This window comes from Babylonia areolata, chromosome 18, assembly GCF_041734735.1.
Source record: "Babylonia areolata isolate BAREFJ2019XMU chromosome 18, ASM4173473v1, whole genome shotgun sequence".
Lineage (NCBI taxonomy): Eukaryota > Metazoa > Mollusca > Gastropoda > Neogastropoda > Buccinidae > Babylonia > Babylonia areolata.
The window spans coordinates 8,740,717-8,763,216 of NC_134893.1; the positions used below are offsets into that span (position 1 = coordinate 8,740,717).

Genomic DNA, 22,500 nt, shown 5'->3' on the forward strand with positions numbered 1-22,500 from the left:
TCTGCCAGATCACTCTAGCTGCCAGTTTCACTTTCTCAAGGAGGCGTCACTGCGTTCGGACAAATCCATACACGCTACACCACATCTGTTGAGCAGATGCCTGACCAGCAGCATAACCCAACGCGCTTAGTCAGGCCTTGAGTGCATGCTTACATATTTGTGTACCTATGAAAGTGGATTTCATTTTACGTAATTTCGCCAGAGGACAACACTCTCGTTGCCATGGGTTCTTTTTCAGTGCGCCAAGTGCGTGCTGCACACGGGACCTCGGTTTATCGTCTCATCCGAAAGACTAGACGCTCAGTTTGATTTTCCAGTCAAACTTAGGAGAAAGGGCGAGAGCGGGATTCGAACCCACACCCTCACGGACTCTCTGTATTGGCAGCTGAGCGTCTTAACCATTCTGCCACCTTCCTCTAGCTGCCAGAGGAGAGTAGAATGGAGTGAATCTTTTTTCAACGGTCTCTGGTGCTGTGCTGACATGCTGTGAGAGGGGGGAGTCTGGGAGACAGCAGGTGCCCGGTGTGGTGCGCGCTGTCTCCTGTACTAGGCGGGGGTTCCTAATGCGTCCTGACGTCACCACCTCTTTTCAGGTTGCCAGGTTTGTTAGGTGGGGCCAAGTAGGGGAAGGGATGGGTGTCGACAGTTCACTGCGTGCGGCCAGCTGGGGTGGTTGGTTGGTTCCGTTCAGTACAGGTTGTAGGGATGGGGCGGGGGGGTATGGGTTTGGTGGAAGGGATATGGAACAGACTGGGACTAATGCTATGCACGTGCAGACATGGAAGCGCGCGCATAGCACGCGTACAGACAGACAGATAGATAGATTACTGACATTCACGCCCTTTCGGGAGTGTATTGACGCAGACAGTCACACAGACAGACAGGCTGATTCACACACACACACACACACACACACACACACACGTATGTGCGCATGTGCGCTCGCGAGCGCGTGCCCTCATGTATATACCGGTAGATGAATAGTGCGTACATGCGTGAATACTGGTGTTTAATCGCAATCACGATGATGAAGTTCTGGATTTTTTTTTTCCAAGGCAGACGCTAATTTAGGTTGTTTTTTTCTCACTCTGATCTGTCTATTCTTCTGCCAGCCTCCCCCTCCCCCTTCCTCCCCCCTCCCCCTCCCCTTCCCCCTTCCTTCCCCATACTGTCCACAGAGGTGGGGACACAGCTGGGTGAGACTGATTTGGAAAACTGTCGGGTGTGAAACTTAATGTCTTCCGCTGTCACGATGCATGTGTTAATTCAGCCGTCAGCTCAGGGAATGGGGGGTAACATCACTCGAACGCGTGTTTTTGCCGTTTGCTGAGGACTGACAGACATTGCCTTACGAAAGTACCTGTTTGAACTGCGAATTTTTGCAAGTTAATTCCTTTTCAAGACATACATTGCCGTATGAAAGTACCTGTTTGAACTGCGATTGTTTTTTCAAGTTTCTTTTTCAAGGCATACATTGCCTAATGAAAGTATTTGTTTGAACTGCGAATGTTTGCAAGTTAATTCCTTTTCAGGGTATACATTGCCGTATGAAAGTACCTGTTTGAACTGCGATTGTTTTTTTTCAAGTTTCTTTTTCAAGGCATACATTGTCTTATGAAAGCACCTGTTTGAACTGGGAATGTTTTTTTCAAGTTTCTTATTCAAGGCAGACATTGCCTTATGAAAGGACCGGTTTGAACTGTGAATGCTTTTTGACTCACTTGTGTAAACAAAGTGAGTCTATGTTTTAACCCGGTGTTCGGTTGTCTGTGTGTGTGTGTGTGTCTGTGTGTCCGTGGTAAACTTTAACATTGCCATTTTCTCTGCAACTACTTTGTCAGTTGACACCAAATTTGGCAGAAAAATAGGAAAAATTCAGTTCTTTCCAGTCATCTTGTTTAAAACAATATTGCACCTCTGGGATGGGCACAAAAAAATAAAGAATGAAGCCGAATTATATGCAAACTGCATTTACTGTTATATTTATATTTTTTGTATTCTCTAAACTTGGCACTTTGATCTGATATTCTGACCCAACAGCTAGAGCAGTCATTATTATTATCATTTTTTGTTCAAACAGGAACTTCTTTTGCTAAGCATGGAAGTTTTATTCATTTTGCAAACGTTTTGGTGCAGATAGTAAAAAAGGGAAATTACTCTGTAATGCTAGGGGAGTTAATTTGCTTTAAACTGATCTTTCTCATCTTAAACATTACATTTTGAAATTATACTCAATACATAAAAAGCTTGGATTTTTTTTTTTAAGTGTATCACAAGTGAGTCTTGAAGGCCTTGCCTCTCTTGTTCAACTTTCTTTTCCAAGGTGTCAAAGCATGCAGACGATCCATTTACGCTACAGCACTTCCGCTGTAAGTAAAAAAAAAAATTAAAAAGAAAAAAGACAGAAAGAAAAAAAAAGTGAAGCAACCATCTGATCTTTGCATAAACCCAATGCATTGATCAGGCCTGTGACGGAAAAAAAAGTTGTAGGTTTTATTATCATTATTGTCTCGTTGTGATTGCTGTTGTTGTTATTAAGTGTTATCAGCATCATCATCACCATCATTTTTATGATTATTAATATTGTTATTATTTACAGTGAATATGAATATTTCATTTTGTTTTCATGTTATTACTGTCGTCATCGGCATTGTTATTATTATTATTATTATTATTATTATTATTATCATGATTTACAGTGAATATGATTTTATTTTTGTTTTGTTTTGTTTCGTTTCAAGCATTGAACTGGGTTGTTTTTTTTACGTGGCTTGCAGTTCTGTTCTCCTGTATAATATAAATGCAGACCAGCATGTGAATATGTGCACTTTAATGAGAGAGCCGCGTCATTGACCGCTTGGGGACCGCACAGCCGAGTGGATTGAACGTCAGAGTCACTGACGTCTAGCGCCAGGGCCCTTCTGCCTTGATCTCTCTGTCCTTATTCTTTCTTTACCTCCTATCCCTCTTTTTAGAAGCAATATATATGTGTATGCAATTTTTGTGCGTGTGTGTGTGTGTGTGCGTGTGCGTGTGTGTGTGTGTGTGTGTGTGTGTGAGTGAGTACGTATGGCACTGAATGGTGATCAGCAAGTGTTTAGTGTGCATGGCCCATCAAAACAGAAAGTAGTGAGATGTCATCACCCTTTCCTCACATAGGCTTTCCTGTTAACACTGTCCTCTTCTCATCACTTGACAACGGGCCTATGGCCCGAAACGTCGTGTCAAAACAAAGAGGATTCAATTACCACCCAAAAGGTTTCTATAAACTTTAGTTTTTTGTCTTTGAAGAATCCTGCAGTCATTTTTGTCTTCTTCCCTGTGCACTTTAAGTCGCACACGACTCTAACACGCTTGGCGGGTAATGTGAGTTAACGGAGCTCACGTGCTCTCCCGGTCTGTCTGAACTGAAAGTGTGTGTCTGCACTGTACATGGAATAGAACTTCGTGTCCACTGCCTATTGAATGTCTTTTCGGGTTGAGTGCAGGTTTTGTGTTACGCTGGATCCATCGGTCCAAATGCAGACCCACATGTTTCCGCACAAAACTCTGTTGCTGTTGTTTGATGTGTGTTGTGCAGACATTCGGGAGGGCGTTTTACGGAGTTGTTTCCGTTGTTTAGGGATATAGCAGGAAACAACATGAGGCTCATTCACACACGCATTGCGCGCAAGCATGCTTTGTCTTTCTCTGTCACTCACATTCTTTCCCTCTCTCTCTCTCTCTCACTGACATACTTACACACAGGCACACGCGCGCTCGGTAATGTGAGTTAACGGAGCTCACGTGCTCTCCCTGGTCTCTCTGAAAGTGTCTGTCTGTCTGCCAACCTTCACCTCCACCCCCACCTTCATCCGCCCCCTCCCACCTCCCCGCGCCTGCCCGCGCCACCCCACACACCATGACAGTGTTACTGGCTAATCCCATCATCTGCTTTCATCTTGTCGGTCTGCGATTGTGTGTGGGGAGGAGAGTGATTGGGATCGATCGGTGTGTGTCCTTTCGCTAGTATGTATAATTATGTGGACTGTAAGTGTGTGTTTGCAACTCTTGTCTGTCTGTCTGTCTGTCTCTCTCTCTATCTGTGTGTGTGTGTGTGTGTGTGTGTGTGTGTGTGTGTGTGTGTGTGTGTGTGTGTGTGTGATGGAGAGAGAGACAGAGATGGAGAGAAAGAATGAATGAATGAATTTTCATGTTCGTGTGTGCGTGCGTGCGCGCGCGCGCGCGCGTGTTTGTATGTGAGAGAGAGAGAGAGAGAGAGAGAGAGAGAGAGTTTCTTCAGAATGAAAATGACCAGACACAATGAATATCTATGTGCCAGCAGAAAAAGACGATTGTATTCAGCACATGCCTCTTCCTCAGTACGAAGTGATTCCACGTACGTTTTCCCTGACCGATTTCGCCGTCCAGCCTGTTAGCTTTTCCTCCTCCCCTTGCTGACGCTTGTCCATCACTGGAGGGCTGGCAGGGTCAGGATGACCTTTGGCAGTGGTCACAGGTTACCCCCCCCCCCGCCCCCCCAAAAAAAAAGAAAGAAAAAAAGGGGGCGTGGGGGTGGAATCTGTTGGCAGAAGTTAAGGTACGAACTGTACAGAAGGCCAATAATAATTTGTGATCCACCCTATGCCCGTACACCTGCCACTCAGACACGCGTACGCTCCTACAAACTCTTACACACACACGCACACACACGCGCGCGCGCGCGCGCGCGCACACACACACACACACACACTAATCGATGTCAATCATCCCCCCCACCCCACACACACACCCTCGCAGACAGACTGATACAAGCAGAAGATGGAATTAGCCAGTAACACTGTCATGGTATGTGTGTGTGAGCTGGTGGGGGAGACACACACACACACACACACACACACACATTCACTCTTCACGTCACTGTCACGTCACAATCGCCTTCGTCCTCATCACTGACAGCAGGCTGTCCTTTCGCTGACATGTTGCTTCATTACTTTATTAATTCTATTCTCTGTTTGCTTTCTCACGCGTCTGTTCTCTGTGTTTCTTCGGTCTGTCCGTTTCTCTCACCCATTGATTGATAGATAGATAGATGGAGAGACAGACAGAAAGACAGACAAACACGAACACATGGAAAGATTGAAGGGAAGTAAGGGCATGGTAACATGAATGAATGAATCTTTATTTTCCAACGGTGAAGACATTAGCATTTTGGCCGACTTACACATCTGCCGTTGATCTAAGAGACACACAAACACATACGCATATAAATGTTGTTATACTTAATACATGTATAATGTACAAGTATAACGCAGCGTTAAACTGAGAGACTCAACATCGCTCACATCTGTGCGAAACAGAAGCGAGTAACACACACACACACACACACACACGCACGCACACACACGCTAACACATTAACACACACACACACCAAGAAAGAGAGAGAGAGAGAGAGACAGAGAGAGACTTTTCCTCACAACTCTCGCTCTCACTCACAGACCACCGTGGTGCCAAGTTTGCCATAAAGACAAAATGATGGCGACAATAGCAGCAACAGAGGAATGCGCGCCCAACAACAGGCGTCTTGTTATGTTTGTTTTTCTAGAGTGGATAAAAACCATGCCTGCTTTACATCCCGATAACACAGAACAAAGTTAAGTCTCAACCCCCTCACCCCCCCCCCCCCCCACAAAGCTTCTCCCACCCCTCTACCATCACCACCAAACCCCAACTACACACTCATTGCTTAGTGTTTGTCTTGAATATTTGCTGCCAGTTTGCAAAGCTCTGGTCGATGAAGGCCCACGTCACACGACAGTATGTTTCTTCCTAAACACGTTTTCTGTATAAAAAAAAAAAAATGAAAATGAATGAATAAAAAATTTAAAAGGTTAGAGGAACGTCTTTGTAGGAAGCTGTTTCAGGGACCAGTCAGTACGCACATGTACACTCCACCACGGTAAATGGTCTGAACGCAACTGGGGGGCTGGAAGCTAGTGCCGAGGGACCACAGTATGTACCGTGAACATTGTCGCCGGCGACAGGATATTATGCCCGGCGACAATAGGTACACTGCTGCAACTATGATACTCTTTCTGTGATAATAAAGTTATGATTCTGATTCTGATACGAAAGTATATGCCGCAACTATGTGCTGCTATTACTGTGATAATCACTGTTTATTATGATTCTGATACGACAGTATAAGCTGCAACTAAATACTCTTACTTTACTGATAAAGTTGTTATGCTATTGATTGTGGTACGACAATGCACGCCGCAACAGCACTACACGATCCAGTGTCACACTGACAAAAGTGAACGCCACTGTTGCACGAACGGCTTGTTTTCAGTCTCAATCTGCAGGTCGCACTTGGCTTTTGAAGAAGTCGATCTCAAGTTTTTTAAACGTTCGCAAATGTACAATGTTTCCTTTTTATTCCGTTCGTCTTGCCAACAATAATGAATCGTTGACACGTGAAGAGGGCTGTGGAGACACTGACAGAGCTGTTCATCGGTTCATGCTGGAAGTGTCACTGTCGAAACACACTGCTGGAAAAAAAAAAGTGGGAACACTGTTGTGAAAAACAACAACAAAAAAAACAACAACAACACTCATACGAAACAGTTTCGGATAACGGAAGTCACACGGTCACACACACACACACACACACACACACACACACACACACTGATATCACTTCAAGTGGAAAGACGTTAAACTGAAGACGAACGAACACACACACAGCAATCAAAGGGAGAAGAAGAACAACAAGAATTTGCTTCTGTCCCAAACACGTTGAGAATCCCGTGCGGCACGTTGGTCTACCTTAACAGTTCAACATTGTTAGCTGCTTTCTTCTCTCTTTCCCCCATACTCATCACGACAAATTAGCCGAGATGAGCACGGCCGTCATTAACTTTTATGTAAGTGGGTGAGATCCGTGAATCTCTTGGCAGAGCAAAGGTATTGTTTTCCGTACTGTGACCGACATCAAAGTGGAGCTTGTTAATTCCCGGCCGATACCAAAGTGGAAAATGTTAATTTCCGGCCTATGTCAAAGTGGGACATGGTGTTTTCCGGCCTATATCAAAGTGGAACATGTTAATTCATGGCCTGTACCAAAGTGGCACATGTTTCCTGGCCTATATCAAAGTGGGACATGCTATTTCCAGGCCTATATCAAAGTGGGACATGTTATTTCCCGTACTATATCAAAGTGGGACATGCTATTTCCAGGCCTATATCATAGTGGGACATGTTATTTCCCGTACTATGTCAAAGTGGGACATGCTATTTCCCGGCCTATATCATAGTGGGACATGTTATTTCCCGTACTATGTCAAAGTGGGACATGTTATTTCCCGGCCTATATCAAAGTGGGCCATGCTATTTCCCGGCCTATATCAAAGTGGGCCATGCTATTTCCAGGCCTATATCAAAGTGGGACATGTTCTCTCCAGGCCTATATCAAAGTGGGGCATGTTATCTCCCAGCAGACATCAAACTTGGACATGCTCTTTCCTGGCCGACATCAGATCAGGGCGTGTTATTTCCTGCCCTGCGTCAAAGTGGAACATGTTCTCTACCGCCCAAAATCAAAGTGGAACATGTTCTTTCCCGGCCAAAATCAAAGTGGAACATGTTTTTTTCCTGGCCGACATCTATGTTTAGCATGTTCTGCCCAGGCCGACATCAAATTAGGGCATGTCCTGTCACGGCTAACATTAAAATGGGGCATGTTCTTTCACGGCTAACATCAAGATGGGGCATGTTCTGTCACGGCTAACATCAAAATGGGGCATGTTCTGTCACGGCTAACATCAAAATGGGGCATGTTCTGTCACGGTTAACAAATCAGGGCATGTTCTGTCACGGCTAACATCAAATCAGGGCATATTCTGTCACGGCTAACATCAAAATGGGGCATGTTCTGTCACGGCTAACAAATCAGGGCATGTTCTGTCACGGCTAACAAATCAGGGCATGTTCTGTCACGGCTAACAAATCAGGGCATGTTCCGTCACGGCAATGGGGCATGTTCTGTCACGGCTAACATCAAAATGGGGCATGTTCTGTCACGGCTAACATCAAAACGGGACATGTTCTGCCCAGGCCGACATAAAAGAATTAATGGGTCGTTCAGTATGAGTGGTCAGCGCAGCCATGACAGTCAGAAAAGGGCGCGTGGTGTCCGTTAGAACGATTCGGACATACTTCCTGAACTCCCTGTCTGTCCGCCCGTCCCTCCCTGTCTGCTCATCTGTCTGTCTGTCTCTCCCTGACTGGTTATTTGTATGCCTCCCTCCCTCCTATCTCTCTCTAGTCTGTCTTTGTGTGTCTGTCTCTGTCTCTCTCTCTCTATGTGAGTGAGGGAAACAGACCGAAATAGACTGACGAGAACAGAAGGTGAAAAGGCAGACAGAGAGCAATAGATAATAAAGTAATGAAGGGGAAGGTAAGCGATGTGACAACCTGCCATCAGTGGTGTGGACCAAAGGCGATTGTGACGTCACAGCGTGACGTGACGGGTGGAGGGTGGGGTTAGGGGGTGGAGGGTGGGTGTTAGCGGAGACTCCAGATGTCACATCTCGTCATCAGCTGGTTATTCTACCAACACCGCCTGGTGTTTTCCATCCTGTGTGTGTGTGTGTGTGTGTGTGTGTGCAATTGTTTTCCGAACGGCCTTCAGAAGGTGACCCAGAATCTTTCAGTTTACTGCAGAGAGGATGGTGAAGAGGCTGAGGATGGAGTGGAAGCAAACAGATGCAAAACCACTTACTTTCAGAATACCGAACGGGTTTACCCAACTGGATGCAGGAAGCAAAAGCTCTTCAAATTAATTATGCTTTATTATTTCCTTCCGTACATTAACAACGTGTGTGTCTAAAGCGCTACACATGCAAGTGAGCGCGTGTGTTGATAAGCGTACGCGAACGAGAGCGAGAGCGTGAGCGCGAGCGCGCGCGCGCACGTACACGTACACACACACACACACACACAACACACACACACACACACACACACACACACACACACTCCATCTCTCTCTCTCTCTCTCTCTAACATATAGCACACTCACAACTCGCATACACATACACACACTCGCATACACACACGCACACGCACACACACACACACACACGCGCGCGCGCGCACACACACACACACACACACACACAACACACACACACTCACTCCCTCCCTCTCTCTCTCTCTCTAACACATAACACACTCACAACTCGCACACACACACATACACACACACGCACACACACACACACACACACACACACACACACACACACACACACACACACACGCACGCACGCACGCACGCACGCACGCACACACCACAGAAACAACCGAGTGTGGTTCTTCAGCCACATACTTGTTCGTTCACCCGTAACTAGGACTGAGTCTCATTTTATTAACAACAACAACAGCAGCAGTAAAGAAAAGAATGAAAATCTCGCGCAAGTTTTTGTACTTGGAATGTTTAAAAAACAAAATGTCCTCAGAGTATTACGGAAGAACTTAAGGGGTCATTACAAACTGTGTCAAAGATTAACGAAGAATTCGAGGGTTCTAAATGTAAACAAGGTATACAGTTCAATTGAAAACAGTTTGGCGACGTGTCCTTCCTGGGTAAGTAACGGAGCATAGCTGATCACGACAGCAACTGCAAAACCGACATGACTGCAGAGCACAGCACATTTAAACAGAAACACGCATAGCACAACAGGCCCTATATTCACAACAAAACGTGACACAGCACCTTACAATGACACACACGGCACAGCACATTAACACAGCATCATACTCCAGCACGCGACCTGACACAACACAGCACAGCAAATTACGGCAAAATGCGACAAGACACAACACAACACATTACGAAAAAACGAATGATTGAATTATATGAATACAAGGTAAACAAGGTACACATATATATCGACTATGGTCGGAGACCAAGCTCAAAACGCTTTACAAACACGGGGTCATTTGCACAACAGGCTGCCTACCTGGGTAGAGCCGACTGTTCCTGTTTCTCTCTCTCTGCCTGACTGTTTGTCTGTCTGTCTGTCAACTCAGTACCTCCACGCATCTGTGTCTGCCCCTGGAACTGTCTCTTTCGATGTCTGTCTCTTTGCCTGTCTGTCTGTAAGTCAGTGTCTCTCTCTCTTTTTCTGCCTGCTTGTCTCTCTGACAGTCTCTCTGTCTCTGTCTTTCTGCAGATCTGCCAGGATTCGAACCTGGAATCTTCTGATCCGTAGTCAGACGCGTTATCCATTGCGCCACAGGCCCTTTTTATCATTTTATTAGTATTACTATTATTATTACTACTACCTTTTTCTTTATTATAATTATTATTCATTTATTTATTTATTTATGTAAGCTTATGTATTATTTATTTCCCCGCTTTTTTTTTCTTTTCTCAAGGCCTGACTAAGCGCGTTGGGTTACGCTGCTGGTCAGGCATCTGCTTGGCAGATGTGGTGTAGCGTATATGGTTTGTCCGAACGCAGTGACGCCTCCTTGAGCTACTGATACTGATACTGTCTCTCTGACAGTCTCTCTGTCTCTGCCTTTCTGCAGATCTGGTCAACACCCCCGCCCGTTTCTACCTCTGCCCGACTGACTGTCAGAGACTGCTCAGTTCATCCACCTCTCTGTCTCTGTCCCTGCTTGTTATCTAATTTCGATGTCTGCCTCTCTGCCTGTCTGTGTGCAATTTTCTGCTCTGTCATTCTCCCTCTCTCTCTCTCTGTCTGTCTCGACTCCGATACAGTGGCGTACGGGGTGACATCTGAAATGACCAGTCGTCAAAGGGAACTGGTAGATTTCTACAGAGAGCAGGGCAAGACTGCTTATTTCCGAAATGGTCGACTGCACGTTGAGAACAGACAGCGCCCACACGCACGACATGAAGAGTGGAGCCAACAGCACAAAGACAAGTACCAGGACTTTAGTGAAGATGGGGATGCCTTTGAAGAAAACTGGCCACGCCCCCAAACAGCACATCACCGTCGGGAGAAGACTGTGCAAGGTCTGTAAGTCAGTGTCTCTCTCTCTTTTTCTGCCTGCTTGTCTCTCTGACAGTCTCTCTGTCTCTGCCTTTCTGCAGATCTGGTCAACACCCCCGCCCGTTTCTACCTCTGCCCGACTGACTGTCAGAGACTGCTCAGTTCATCCACCTCTCTGTCTGTCCCTGCTTGTTATCTAATTTCGATGTCTGCCTCTCTGCCTGTCTGTGTGCAATTTTCTGCTCTGTCATTCTCTCTCTCTCTCTCTCTGTCTGTCTCTGTCTCTCTGACTGTCTGTCTGTCTCTCTTTGTCTGTCTCTCTGACAGTCTCTCTGTCTCTGTCTTTCTGTACATCTGCCCAGCTCCTCCAACTATCTCCATCCTTTTCTGTCTCTTGTTGCTGTGTGTCTGTTTCTCTGTCTGTCAAACGGTCTCCCCTGTCTGCCAGTCTGTCTCTGTCTCTCCGCCGTTCTGCCAGTCTGTCTCTGTCTCTCCGCCGTTCTGCCAGTCTGCCACTCTCTCTCCGCCGGTTTGTCTCTGTCTCTCCGCCGTTTTGCCAGTCTGTCTCTGTCTCTCCACCGTTCTGCCAGTCTGTCCCTGTCTCTCCGCCGGTCTGCCAGTCTGTCCCTGTCTCTCTGCCGGTCTCCCTGTCCTTTCTGTCCTCAACAAATCACCAGCTGACGTGGTGGCCCCCGCGCCCTGTCGGTGTAATGAGGCCCGATGAAATTAGCGGTGTCGGCAGTACTGCACTGGTCACACCATGGCCCGTAGACCTCTTCTCACACCGACACCACCACCACCACCTCCTGGGGATGCCAGAGGTTGCGGAGAGTCGTGTGGGACTGTCTGTCTGCCTGCGTTTGTCTTCTGTCTCTGTCACTTTCCCTCTCTCTCTGTCTCTCTGTCGCTGTCTGTCTGCCTCTCTCTCGCTCTCTCTCTCTCTCTCTCTCTCTCTCTCTCTCTCTCCACACACACACACACACACACACACACACACACACACATATATATATATATATAATATGTAAAAAATATATTTGGATATACACACAGGGGAGGGGGGAGTTAGGGGGGATAAGAAAGAGGATGCACTTTGTGAAATGAACGGTCTTTGGAAAGAACATCATTGACACTGTTGTCTGCTCCATTTTGTCAGCTGTGTTCTCCTCCCGGAGAAAAACAAAGATAAAAAAAGAACATCCCCAGACGATTGCCAGAGTCATAAGGGGATTCTCTGAGATTTTGAGAACGTTCAAGGTTGTTGTCGTTTTCTGAAAGTGGAGAAAGATGATGTGAGGTGGTGGAAGGTTGATAGAAGTGGATTTGTTTTCGTACAGGAGTCAGAAATGAACAAAATCTTCGTAGTGTGTGTGTGTGTGTGTGTGTGTGTGTGTGTGCAAAAAATATGAATATGTCGCCAATACCCACAGAAACATGATTGGGTCAACAATACCCTCACAGCAACCTCCTTCGCCTCGCTCCTCCTCACCCACACACACGTCTTCACCACCACCACCGCCACCACCACCACCACTACCACCAGCATCAACACAACCCGTCACCACCACCACCACCACCACCAGTATCAACACAACCCGTCACCACCACCACCACCACCACCAGTATCAACACAACCCGTCACCACCACCACCACCACCACCAGCATCAACACAACCCGTCACCACCACCACCACCACCACCAGTATCAACACAACCCGTCACCACCACCACCACCACCACCACCAGTATCAACACAACCCGTCACCACCACCACCAGCATTTGTGATGACTGTGTCAGTGATGCTTGCCGTTGTGCATGGCTGTTGTGTGTCTCATCAGTACGAAAGACACACGATGGTACGTGCAATCAATGGGTGCTGTCTCTCTCTCTGTGGTGTGTGTGTGTGTGTGTGTGTGTGTGTGTGTGTGCCACCAATACACTGCATTACAAAGACGCCTTACTTCCCACCCACCGTAAACCTCCCTCACTGCATACTCAGCTCTCTCTGTCTCTGTCTCTCTTTGTTTCTGCCTGTGTCTCTATTCCCTCTGTGTATGTCTCTGCGCAAGCTTGTGGTGGTGGTCGTTGCATTGCACTGGGTATCCAAAGAAGTGTTGCAGACATTCTGGTGAACTAAGTGTGTTTTATACTGTGAGATACTTGTTGTTTTCTTGATGGTGCTTTTAGGGTGTTTTTTTTTAATGATTTTGTTTTTTATCCAATAGTCTTTTTCATCATTTTCTCTTTACTCATTGGACGCTGCGCTCGTGCCTTGCTCTGTCATCAAAATTCACCTGACTACAGTGGTTTTCAGTTTCCTACATTTGCATAAACCGCAAAAGAAAGGGAACTGACTTTAACTTGTACAATATTTCTGGGTAAGTCCATGCGTAATTTGGAGGAAAAACAGTACATCTTATGTGGGTTAAGAAAAAACAAAACAAAGACCCATATAACACGAAAACGGAATCTAGGTGATTCCACAGTTTGAAACGGAGAACAAATATGATATTTGCAATCCTCTTATGGGGTTTAAAAAGGTGAAAAGAATACCATAATACCATATATGACTAGAGCGCCTTCTACATGTAGATATGAGAAAACGTTTGTCGTGTGGTTATCAGAACAGTTTACCGTGCGTTTGATCTTTGTAATCATCGATATTGAGCATTCTTTGTCTGGATTCCAAATGCCAGACATGAGACTCATCACACTGCACAGTCAGCTTTGCTGCTGAAAGTGTGTTTCTGTGTCTGTCTGACTACCTGGCTGGAACTGGTCGTGGCTTTGGATTGGTGACGATGTTCTCAGTGACATTTCATGTGTGTGGCTGGTGTGCCAGTGTGTGCGTTCGTTTTCCTGTTGTCATCTGGGCTGATGTGTCTGCCGAAACTCGGGTAAAAGAGCGTTTAGAGTTTGTGATGAGTCCTTTATTGCTTGCAAGACCTTCTTTACAATGGTTCGCAAATTCCAATGGTTCAATATTGTATGTATATCCGTATGCCTCTCTCTGTGTGTGTGTTTGTGTGTGTGTGTGTGTGTGCGAGAGTGAGAGAGACAGAGTGAGAGAGAGAAAGAAAGAGAGAGATGCCTTTCTGTGGACTGTCTTTTGCTTTTGTCTGTTTCTTTCTTTCGCTCTCACGCACAGCTCGCACACAACACAACACACACACACACACACACGCGCGCGCGCGCGCGTGGGATGTATTGCGCGAAATGTATCCAAGACAAGCGTACGTGCTTGCGACTATATTTTGTACGCCAGTGCGCTCAAAGAAGTAAAACGTAATGCATGTTTGTTAGTTTAAATGATTATCAGCAACTAAAACCTGTCATTATGTGGCGAAATTTACGTCAATCAGTTAACTAATCAACGACAAGAACAACAACAATTAGATAAGTAATCAAATCAATAAATAGATATACACAAAACAAGAAACAAATATATAAACGAAAAAAAATGAACAACAATAACAACAAAAAAAACCCAACAAAAAACAACAACAACAACAAAACACACAGCTATCAGTTCAAAAGCAAGACAAGTAATCAAATCAATAAATAGATATGCACAAAACAAGAAACAAATACATAAACGAAGAAAAAAATGAACAAAAATAAATATATAACACACAGTTATCAGTTCAAAGGCAAACTAGGTTGCCTGGGACATCGTGAGAATCTATCAAGATATCGTTTCTAGCAGTTATGTGTACTGTTGATGAAAAAAGGTTCTTTCTACAGTAATGTGACACGGTTAATCGATCACAGAGTCAGACGCCGATACGGTCGATCGCAACCTGTGTGTGCGGGTAGGTTGGTAGGATGCAGAGTGTGTGTGTCAGATTTGCTCTGTGTGTGTGTGTGTGTAGATAGGGGCTTCATTATTATTGTATCTTTGTGGATACATTCTGCTTGATTCATTATTTATCGTAGCGTAAATGTTATGTGGTTATCAGAACAGTTTACCGTGTGTTTGATCTTTGTAATCATCGATATTCAGCATTCTTTGTCTGGAGAAAGGAGAGCATGAAGAGTTATGTAAACTGGAGACAAAAATATTTTTGCTCTGCCATTCTGTCTGTCTGTCTGTCTATCTATCTGTCTATCTATTTATCTATCTAAATACACACACACATAGGCTGGACAGATGATCACACACGCGCGCACGCGCGCCCTTGTACACAGTCTCACACACACGCGCGCGCGCCCACACGCACGCATGTCCACTCACGCACGCAAACAAGGGCACTGGGACGCGCTTAAAATTGATGCACGGTCATCACGTGCATACGATATGAGATAACTCTGTCCATCAGTTGAACTCGTTCATGTTGACAGTGTCAGAAATATAACTGTTCTGATTACAAATTTGCCAGTAGGGATGCAGTTGCGAATGTGCCATGTGTATGTGTGTGTGTAGGTCGGCAGGGTGAATAGGTTGATAGAAATGAAGGAAGGAAGGGAGAAAGGCAGGAAGGAAGGAAGAAAAAAGAAAGGAGTGGGAGAGACAAAAGGACGAAGGGAAGAAAGGCAGGAGGGAGAGAGGGAGAAGGGAGAGGATGAAGGGAATGAAGGAAGGAGGGAGAGAGAGAGAGAGGAAGAAAGGAGAACATGAAGGTAAGAAAGGAAGGAAGGAGGGAGAGAGAGAGAGAGAGGAAGAAAGGAGAGCATGAAGGGGATGAAGGAAGGAGGGAGAGAGGAAGAAAGGAGAGCATGAAGGGGATGAAGGAAGGAGGGAGAGAGGAAGAAAGGAGAGCATGAAGGGGATGAAGGAAGGAGGGAGAGAGGAAGAAAGGAGAGGATGAAGGGAATGAAGGAAGGAGGGAGAGAGAGAGAGGAAGAAAGGAGAGCATGAAGGTAAGAAAGAAAGGAAGGATGGAGAAGGGAGGCGATGAAGGGAAGAAAGGAAGGAAGGAGGGAGAGGATGAAGGGAATAAAGGAAGGAAGGAGGGAGAGGATGAAGGGAATAAAGGAAGGAAGGAGGGAGAAGGGAGAGGATGAAGGGAAGAAAAGAAGGAAAGAGGGAGAGAGGGGAAGCACGAAGGGAAGAAAGGATGGAGAGAGGGAAGGAATGTTGAAATAAAGGAATGAGAAAGGGAGTGAAGAAAGGAAGGGAACGTGGAAGAATTGATGGAAGGAAGGAAGAAGGGAGTGAAGAAAGGAAGGGAACGTGGAAGAATTGATGGAAGGAAGGAGGAAGGGAGGGAAGAAAGGAAGGGAACGTGGAAGAATTGATGGAAGGAAGGAGGGAGGGAGTGAAGAAAGGAAGGGAACGTGGAAGAATCGAGGGAAGGAAGGAGGGAGGGAGGGAAGAAAGGAAGGGAACGTGGAAGAATTGATGGAAGGAAGGAGGGAGGGAAGAAAGGAAGGGAACGTGGAAGAATCGAGGGAAGGAAGGAGGGAAGAAAGGAAGGGAACGTGGAAGAATTGATGGAAGGAAGGAGGAAGGGAGTGAAGAAAGGAAGGGAACGTGGAAGAATTGATGGAAGGAGGGAGGGAGGGAGGGAAGAAAGGAAGGGAACGTGGAAGAATCGAGGGAAGGAAGGAGGGAGGGAGTGAAGAAAGGAAGGGAACGTGGAAGAATCGAGGGAAGGAAGGAGGAAGGGAGTGAAGAAAGGAAGGGAACGTGGAAGAATCGAGGGAAGGAAGGAGGGAGGGAGTGAAGAAAGGAAAGGAACGTGGAAGAAATGATGGAAGAAAGGAAGGGAACGTGGAAGAATTGATGGAAGAAAGGGAGGGAACGTGGAAGAAACGAAGGAAGGAAGGAGGAAGGGAGGGAAAAAAGGAAGGGAACGTGGAAGAATTGATGGAAGGAAGGAGGGAGGGAAGAAAGGAAGGGAACGTGGAAGAATCGAGGAAAGGAAGGAGGGAAGAAAGGAAGGGAACGTGGAAGAATTGATGGAGGGAGGGAGGGAAGAAAGGAAGGGAACGTGGAAGAATCGAGGGAAGGAAGGAGGGAGGGAGGGAAGAAAGGAAGGGAACGTGGAAGAATTGATGGAAGGAATGAGGAAGGGAGGTAAGAAAGGAAGGGAACGTGGAAGAATTGATGGAAGGAAGGAGGAAGGGAGTGAAGAAAGGAAGGGAACGTGGAAGAATCGATGGAAGGAAGGAGGGAGGGAAGAAAGGAAGGGAACGTGGAAGAATTGATGGAAGGAAGGAGGGAGGGAAGAAAGGAAGGGAACGTGGAAGAATTGATGGAAGGAAGGAGGGAGGGAGGGAGGAAGGGAACGTGGAAGAATTGATGGAAGGAAGGAGGGAGGGAGGGAAGAAAGGAAGGGAACGTGGAAGAATCGAGGGAAGGTAGGAGGGAAGAAAGGAAGGGAACGTGGAAGAATTGATGGAAGGAAGGAGGGAGGGAGTGAAGAAAGGAAAGGAACGTGGAAGAATTGATGGAAGGAATGAGGAAGGGAGTGAAGAAAGGAAGGGAACGTGGAAGAATTGATGGAAGAAAGGAAGGGAACGTGGAAGAATTCATGGAAGGAATGAGGAAGGGAGGTAAGAAAGGAAGGGAACGTGGAAGAATTCATGGAAGGAATGAGGAAGGGAGGTAAGAAAGGAAGGGAACGTGGAAGAATCGAAGGAAGGGAGGAGACAAACGAGCAAAGAGGGAAGAAAGCAGAGAAGAGGCGAAGGAGGGAAGAAAGGAAGGAGCGAAGGAAGAGAGGAATTATACTGAGTGCGTCAGGCCGTCCGTCAGTCAATACTGATATGCAGATGATGACACCATATTGTCCCCGCGTGCACCGTTTGAGCAATGTTGGCACGCGACTTGATGATTTGTTGATGAGGTGGAGGGGTGGGGGTGGTAATGATGTGGAGGGATCGAATGGAGGGTGGGAGGGAGAGTGGGGGGAGGGGGTCCATGGGAAGTGGATCAGTGTGAAAGAGTCGATAATAATTAGTCTAAACACACGCACACATAGCTAACTAGTTAGACAGACAGGCAGGCAGGCCGGCCAACGCACATAGAGAGAGAGAGCAGCCCGAATTTCACACAGAGAAGTACTACTTTTTTTCTTCTTTTTTTTTTGTATTTGCAGATTTCACCACTCTTAATTTCTATTACAAAGATATAAAGTCATTCTGTTTCTGATTTTCATTTTGATACAATGCAATACAATACAAGACAAGACAAGACAATACAACATAATGCAATACAATACAATTCAACACAATACAGTACAATACAATACAACGTGGGTTCCACCTTTCCCTTTAAACCAGACCTACGGCGACAGTGATACACGCCATACACAACCCACGTGTGTAGGTGGCGAAGGGCTTATGTCGTGATGGGACAGATCGTCAGCTCTCTTGATTTGTCAATCTCTCCGTCTGTCTGCCTACCTGTCTGTCTGTCTGTCTGTCTGTCAGCTTGCATGCTTGCCTGCCTGCCTGCTTAAAGCACCTACCTGCGTCATCATTAGTATCGTGGTGATGATGATGATGATGAAAGTGGTTGTGGTGATGATGAGAAGTGAATTAAAAAGAAAAGGATGGTGATGATGACGGGAACACATGTAAGCGTGCGTTCGTGTGTGTGTGTGTGCCCGTGCGCGCGCGCGCGTGTGTGTGTTTGTGTGTGTGTGTGTGTGTGTGTGTGTGTGTGTGCGCGCGCGCAACCATGCGTACATGCGTGCGTGCATATGTGTACGTATCGTACGTCCGTCCACGTGTGTGTGTGTGCATGTACGTGTACGCACTCTTTCTCGTACCAACAGACGCGGAAACAGTACATGTTGATTAAGCGGTAGGGGTTGCACGTCAGTGTGAGCCAAGCAGCATAAAGACATTTCCGTGTGACACGGATGGACAGACGTGAAGTGTGTGTGTGCGTGCGTGAGCGGAACAGGACTCAGGAGATACAGAGAGAAGGGTGTGTTGGGACAGCAACTGTCGCTGTTCGTCCAGCGACACGGTTCTAACGGACACAAGGCCTGTTGCGGCATGCTGTGTGTGTGTCGACGGTCCACGGCCCAAACAGAACAACATATCCTTCATTAAGCGCGAAACAAATGAGTCTTCGAACACAATTCTACACAACCATTGTCGCCGGCGACAATATATGCTGAGTTTCACCGCACATTTCGTCGTCTTATCTCCAATGCAAACAATTCAACTTGGAGACGGTGATGCTTATTCAGTATAATGATGATGATGATGACGGTTATCATAATCGTAATGATAAACATTACAGATGAATATACGGGCGTGTATTTATGTGTGGGTTTGTATCACTATGTGTATGTGCGGTACGAGATACTGAAAAAGAGACAGAGAGACAAATAGGAAGACAGATGGGAGACAGAGACAGACACATGGAGACAGTGGTACAGACAGGAGACGGACAGTGAGATAGATCTCTATAACGAATGTTTTTATAAGGGGAAGTGAAAAAAAGTATGGAAGCCTGTTTACATTCAGCCCGGCCTTCAGGGCAAGAAGAAGAAGAAGAAGAGGAAGAAAAAAAAATTGCGCTCACACTCTGTCCCCCCACTGTTCCCACCCCCACCTTCACCCCCCTCCCCACCCTGCATAAATGCATGTAGATGCCATAGATACAATTATACATACAAACACTGGGAGACAGATGGAACCAAGGTGCGTGTGTCCGTGTCAGCCTTAGCAGCAACAGCGGCAACAGCTACGTACCCTTGCCCAGTCGTTTCTGGCTGCGCGCGTTCTTTGGTGTCTGTACAGTATAGAGTGCTCGTTTTCAGGGATTGGAAGTTAGGCTATTATAAGCAAGCCAGGCTAGTTTTTGGGTGGGGGCGTTTGTTCTGTTGTGCTGTGTCCACGGGTGAGAGAGAGAGAGAGAGAGAGAGAAACGGCCAGCTCTCACGCGCACGCTGTGTTTTGTCAGAGTATCCACAAGCGTGTCCGCTTGCCTTACCTGTGTATGTGCTTCACATTTTGCAGCCACCGAATCATCTGCTGACCCGGTCAGCCGCTGTCTTGGTTGTGTGTGCGCGGTCTGTTGGTTTGGTTTGTGTGCATTGCTATGAAGATGATTATGGTGCGAAACATGGACACTAACATCTCTTGGGATTGTAAGTGTTTGTGTGTCAAGGAAGGATAGAGATCGCGCGAGCGCGTATGTGTGTGTGTGTGTGTGTGTGTGTGTGTGTGTGTGCGTGCGTGCGTGGGTACAAGTGGTCTGCATTGTGTGGGATGGCCGCCACTTCAGTGAAACGTGACTTTGTGCATTGGACATTTGTCCAGAACATTCGGTGGCTCGTCAATCTTTCAGTCAGCGCTCTCTGTTTCTTTTCCGTCTTTTCTGCACTCTTCCCTTTTCGTCGCACTGAGATTTGCAGCTGAAGTGCGCTTCCCCCTGTTTCGTTTATGTATTTATTCAAATGCTTGTTTATTCATTTATTTATTTATTTTGTGTATATGTTTTCCCTTTTTTTGCCGGCTTAAACTCGTGTATATTGTGATACGCTTTTTTTTTTCTCTCTCTCTCTCTCTTCAGAGAAGTGTTTCTCTATGGGAATTGACTGAGAACGGAGCAGTCTCTTTTAAAGACTGTAACTGCCACAGCGTGGACTGATAAAAGCGACAGTGACACAGCTGTAGAGAATATGTGGTGCTTTTTTTTTTTTTTTTTTTTTTTTTCGTCTTCTTCCTTCTGTCCAACGTAAAGTTTCATGTGCTTTTGTGAAACAGTCACCCACGGAGCGGTGTTCTTTACATCCTCAGTTCACCGTAACTGGGGATGCTTTCTCTCCCGGTAAGCTGCCGCATAACCCACTGCATGGGATTTCATGTAATCACCCTCTCTCTCAGTTCGTGCACATGTCCGACGCTGCAATGGTCATGATAGGTACGCATTGTTAAGTGTAAAACTGGCATGACTATTCCGTTTATGTGTAAATCTGACAGGGCGAGAAATAATTATATGAATGAACAAATATGCATGAATAGATAAATGAATGAAGGAACGAATAAAGGAATAAAAAGATAAATTACCTTTGTCTCCACACACACACACACACACACACACACACACACACACACACACACACACACACACACACACACACACACACACACACCTACACATACACACACACACACAAACGCACGCACGCACGCGCCCACACACACACACACACACACACACACACACACATTATATATACATATCTTTATATGGACACAGTTCTTTTTACTATATAATACTGCGTATAATATATATATGATAATAAAAAGAGTGATTAAAAAAACAACAACTAGAAAATATGCTTATTCCGCGCGTTTAGTCACTTAGCATACACATTAACAAGTAATATTTCACTCATGATGTAAACAAACAAAATAAATTCCAATCAATCGGTAAAATATTAATGAAAAGAACTACGTTTTAAAGAAACAATTGATTTAAGTTTTATGTGGAGTGATGGCCTAGGGGTAACGCGTCCGCCTAGGAAGCGAGAGAATCTGAGCGCGCTGCTTCCAATCACGGCTCAGCCGCCGATATTTTCTCCCCCACCACTAGACCTTGAGTGGTGGTCTGGACGCTAATCATTCGGATGAGACGATAAACCGAGACTCCGTGTCAGCATGCACTTAGCGCACGTAAAAGAACCCACGTAAACAAAAGGGTTGTTCCTGGCAAAATTCTGTAGAAAAATCCACTTCGATAGGAACAACAAATAAAACTGCACACAGGAATTTTTTTTTTTTTTAAATGGGGTGGCGCTGTAGTATAGCGACGCGCTCTCCCTGGGGAGAGCAGCCCGAATTTAAAACGGAGAAATCTGTTGTGATAAAAAGAAATACAAATGCAAATACATAATGAATAAGTTTTTATTATATTTGGTATATTGTGTTCAGTTTTTTTCCTTTTGGATATTTACGTATGTGTTATATTTGTAAACGCCTAGGGCTTGTTTTGGAGATTAGGCGCAAATGCTTCTAATGATAATGATAATGATAATATAATCAGAATAGCGGGGGACGTAACTTGTACGCACAAACACACGCACACACACACACACACACACACACACACACACACACACACACATAGACACAGACACACACACACACACACACACTCTCTCTCTCTCTCACTCACTCACTCTCACACAGAGAAGCCTCGTCCGCTTCCATCTCTTCCACAATCCACTCTCTCTCCTTCTCTCTGTCTCTGTCTGTCTGTCTGTCTGTCTCTCTCTCTCTCTGTTCCATCTTTTTCTCATTGTTGCACAGAACTTGACTCGTGTCTTCGCGTGTGGCGTTGCTCGCGTATTTGCTTTTGTGCATTTTGTGTGAGAGATCCTGATCGTGTGTGTGTGTGTGTGTGTGTGTGTGTGTGTGTGTGTGTTTTGGAGGAGAGAGATGGAGAGAGGGGGAGGGAGGGAGAAGTAGACATGGAGAGAGGGAGGGATGAGGGGGTAGAGAATGCCAGAGAGAGAAAGAGAGAGGTTCATCTGTTTTTTCTTCTGTTTTCTTTCTTTTTTTTTTTACATCTGTTTTTGTT

General features: G+C 45.8%; 1 protein-coding gene and 1 non-coding gene across 5 annotated transcripts in view; one reads left to right on the forward strand and one right to left on the reverse strand.

The window, feature by feature from the left end:
- LOC143292420 (dual specificity calcium/calmodulin-dependent 3',5'-cyclic nucleotide phosphodiesterase 1A-like) overlaps window positions 1–22,500 on the forward strand; it is a 447,558-nt gene that overhangs the window by 134,236 nt on the left and 290,822 nt on the right. The gene's annotated exons all lie outside the window — the stretch shown is intronic.
- Window positions 10,217–10,289, reverse strand: Trnar-acg (transfer RNA arginine (anticodon ACG)). The gene has a single exon. It is a non-coding gene; the product is annotated as a tRNA-Arg (tRNA).